Source organism: Arachis hypogaea, chromosome 14, assembly GCF_003086295.3.
Source record: "Arachis hypogaea cultivar Tifrunner chromosome 14, arahy.Tifrunner.gnm2.J5K5, whole genome shotgun sequence".
Taxonomy (NCBI): Eukaryota; Viridiplantae; Streptophyta; class Magnoliopsida; order Fabales; family Fabaceae; genus Arachis; species Arachis hypogaea.
This window is the reverse complement of record NC_092049.1, coordinates 69,256,190-69,260,577: the sequence shown is the minus strand read 5'-3', so window position 1 is coordinate 69,260,577 and position 4,388 is coordinate 69,256,190. Positions and strand designations below refer to the sequence as shown.

At 42.9% G+C, this 4,388-nt stretch overlaps 1 non-coding gene across 1 annotated transcript; it reads right to left on the bottom strand.

The window, feature by feature from the left end:
- Positions 1-430: 430 nt before the first annotated feature.
- On the bottom strand, positions 431-538 carry LOC112745577 (small nucleolar RNA R71). The gene has a single exon (XR_003173497.1). It is a non-coding gene; the product is annotated as a small nucleolar RNA R71 (small nucleolar RNA).
- Positions 539-4,388: the final 3,850 nt, after the last annotated feature.

Genomic DNA, 4,388 nt, shown 5'->3' with positions numbered 1-4,388 from the left:
AGAAATTTTCAAACAAGAAGAAGACATGGCAGCTGAAAATAACAACAATGCCAACAATGCAAGGAAGGTGCTGGGTGACTTTACTGCACCTACTCCTGACTTCTATGGGAGAAGCATCTCTATTCCTGCCATTGGAGCAAACAACTTTGAGCTTAAGCCTCAATTAGTTTCTCTGATGCAACAGAATTGCAAGTTTCATGGACTTCCTTTGGAAGATCCTCATCAGTTTTTGGCTGAGTTTTTGCAAATCTGTGACACTGTCAAGACCAATGGAGTTGATTCTGAGGTCTATAGACTTATACTTTTTCCCTTTGCTGTAACAGACAGAGCTAGAATATGGTTGGACTCACAACCTAAGGAAAGCCTGAACTCTTGGGAAAAGCTGGTCAGTACTTTTCTGGCCAAATTCTTTCCACCTCAAAAGATGAGTAAGCTTAGAGTTAAAGTCCAAACCTTCAGACAGAAGGAAGGTGAATCCCTCTATGAAGCTTGGGAAAGATACAAGCAATTGATCAGAAGGTGTCCTTCTGACATGCTTTCAGAATGGAGCATCATAGGTATCTTCTATGATGGTCTGTCTGAATTGTCCAAGATGTCAATGGACAGCTCTATTGGAGGATCTCTTCATCTGAAGATGATGCCTGCAGAAGCTCAGGAACTCATTGAAATAGTCGCAAATAACTAGTTCCTGTACACTTCTGAGAGGAATCCTGTGAGCACTGGGACAACTCAGAAGAAAGGGGTTCTTGAAATTGACACTCTGAATGCCATGCTGCCTCAGAATAAAATATTGACTAAGCAAGTCAATATGATTTTTCAGAGTCTGTCTGGAATGCAAGCAACAACAGGTAGTACTAAAGAAGCTTCGTCTGAAGAAGAAGCTTATGATCCTGAGAACCTAGTAATGGAAGAGGTGAATTACATGGGAGAACCCTATGGAAACACCTATAATCCTTCATGGAGAAATCATCCAAATCTCTCATGGAAGGACCAATAGAAGCCTCAACAAGGATTCAACAACAATAATGGTGGAAGAAATAAGTTTAGCAATAGCAAGCCTTTTCCATCATCTTCTTAGCAACGGACAGAAAATTCTGAACAGAGCCGTTCTGGCCTGGCAACCATAGTCTCTGATCTATCTAAGACCACACTAAGTTTCATGAACGAAACAAGATCCTCTATTAAAAATTTGGAGACACAAGTGGGTCATCTGAGTAAGAGAATTACTGAAACTCCTCCTAGCACTCTCCCAAGCAATACAGAAGAAAATCCCAAGAGAAAGTGCAAAGCCATAACCAAGACCAACATGGCCGAACTTGGAGAGAGTGAGGCGGACGTGGTTCCTAGTGAGAAAAATCTCCTGGGATGTCCTCTGAATGAAAAGGAGTTCCCTTTTGAGGAACCATGGGAATCTGAGGCTCATACAGAGACCATAGAGATTCCATTGAATCTACTTCTGCCATTCATGAGCTCTGATGAATATTCTTCCTCTGAAGAGGATGAAGATGTTACTGAAGAGCAAGTTGCTAAGTACCTTGGAGCAATCATGAAGCTAAATGCCAAGTTATTTGGTAATGAGACTTGGTAGGATGAACCCCCTTGCTCACCAAAGAACTGGATGACTTGACTAGGCAGACATTACCTCAGAAGAAGCAGCATCCTGGAAAGTTCTCAATACCTTGTACCATAGGCACCATGACCATTGAGAAGGCTCTATGTGACCTAGGGTCAAGTATAAACCTCATGCCACTCTCTGTAATGGAGAAGCTAAGGATCCTTGAGGTACAAGATGCAAGAATCTCACTGGAGATGGCAGACAATTCAAGGAAACAGGCTTATGGACTTGTAGAGAATATTTTGGTGAAGGTTGAAGACCACTACATCCCTGCTGACTTCATAATCCTGGACACTGGGAAGAGTATGGATGAATCCATCATCCTTGGCATGCCCTTCCTAGCCACAGCAAAAGCTGTGATTGATGTTGACAGAGGAGAATTGGTCCTTCAAGTGAATGAGGACTACCTTGTGTTTAAGGCTCAAGGATCTCTCTCTGTAACCATGGAGAAGAAGCATGAAAAGCTCTTCTCAATACAGAGTCAAATAGAGTCCCCACATTCATACTCTAAGTTTGGTGTTGGAAGGACCCAACCATGCTCTGAATATATGTGAAGCTCCACGAGAGCTCATTGTAAAGCTATTGACATTAAAGAAGCGCTTATTAGGAGGCAACCCAATTTTTATTTATCTATGTTAAATTCCTATTTTCCATTGCTATTTTATGTTTTCTTTAGGTTGATGATCATGTGAAGTCACAAAAACAACTGAAAAAGCAAAAACAGAATGAAAAACAGCATTAAAAATAGCACACCCTGGAGGAGAAGCTTACTGGCGTTTAAACGCCAGTAAGGGTAGCAGAATGGGCGTTAAACGCCCAGTCTGGCACCATTCTGGGCGTTTAATGCCAGAAAAAGGCACCAGACTGGCGTTTAATGCCAGAAAAGGGCAACAAACTAGCGTTTAATGCTAGAAATAGGAGAAAAGTTGGCGTTTAACGCCAGAAAAGGAAGAAAAGATGGCGTTAAACGCCAGAAATGGGCAGCAACCTGGCGTTTAATGCTAGAATTGGCACTCAAAGCGGCGTTTACATGCCAAAATGGTGCAGGGATGGGAAATCCTTGACACCTCAGGATCTGTGGACCCCACAGGATCCCTACCTACCTCAACCCTCTCTCTCTTCTTCTCTCTCTTCTTCACACCTTTCCATAACACTCTTCCCCATACACCCTTGACCAATCACCTCAATACCTCTTCCCCAAACACCCTTCACTATCAAATCTTACCCTCTTCTCCATACTCTCTTCACCACTCACATCCATCCATCATGAAACCCCACCTACCTCACCATTCAAATTCAAACTACTTCCCTCCCAAACCCACCCATACATGACCGAAAACTCTCTCTCTCTTACCCTATAAATACCCCTCTTCACCACCTTCATTTTCACACAACATACACACTACTACCCCCTTGGCCGAAACCTCCCCTACTCTCCATCTCCTCCATTTCTTCTTCTTCTCCTCCTTTCTTTCTTCTTTTGCTCGAGGACGAGCAACCATTCTAAGTTTGGTGTGGGAAAAGCTAAAGCTTTTTGTTTTCCATAACCACTAATGGCACCTAAGGCCGGAGAAACCTCTAGAAAGAGGAAAGGAAAGGCAATTTCTTCCACCTCCGAGTCATGGGAGATGGAGAGATTCATCTCAAAGGTGTATCAAGACCACTTCTATAAAGTTGTGGCAAAGAAAAAGGTTATCCCCGAGGTTCCTTTTAAGATAAAAAAGAGTGAATATCTAGAGATCTGACATGAGATTTGGAGAAGAGGTTGGGAAATTCTCACCAACCCCATTCAACAAGTCGGGATCTTAATGGTTCAAGAGTTCTATGCCAATGCATGGATCACCAAAAACCATGATCAAAGTGTGAACCCAGACCCAAAGAATTGGCTTACAATGGTCCGGGGGAAATACTTAGATTTTAGTCTGGAAAATGTAAGGTTGGCATTCAACTTGCCAATAATGCAAGAAGATGCACGCCCATACACTAGAAGGGTAAACTTTGATCAGAGGTTGGACCAAGTCCTTATGGACATTTGTGTGGAGGGCGCTTAATGGAAGAGAGATTCAAGAGGGAAGCCGGTTCAACTAAGAAGGCATGACCTCAAGCCCGTGGCTAGGGGATGGTTGGAGTTCATCCAACGCTCAATCATTCCCACTAGCAACTGGTCTGAAGTTACTATAGACCGGGCTATCATGATTCATAGCATCATGAATGGAGAGGAAGTAGAAGTTCATGAGGTTATATCCCTAGAACTCTACAACGTGACGGACAAGTCTTCTACTTTGGCAAGGTTAGCTTTCCCTCATCTCATTTGTCACCTCTGCAATTCAGTTGGAAATGACATAGAGGAAGACATTCTCATTGATGAGGATAAGCCCATCACTAAGAAAAGGATGGAACAAACAAGAGAGCCCACTCATGGACCTCAACGAGAGCATGAGGAAATTCCTCATCATGAAATCCCTGAGATGCCTCAAGGGATGCACTTTCCTCCATAAAACTATTGGGAGCAAATTAACACCTCCCTAGGAAAACTAAGTTCCAACATGGGACAACTAAGGGTGGAGCACCAAGAGCATTCCATCCTCCTCCATGAAATAAGAGAAGACCAAAGAGCCATGAGGGAGGAGCAACAAAGGCAAGGAAGAGACATTGAGGAGCTCAAGCACTCCATAGGATCTTCAAGAGGAAGAACTAGCCACCATCACTAAGGTGGACCCGTTCCTTAATTTCTTTTCTCTTATTTTCCTGTTTTTCAAAAATTATGCTTTAT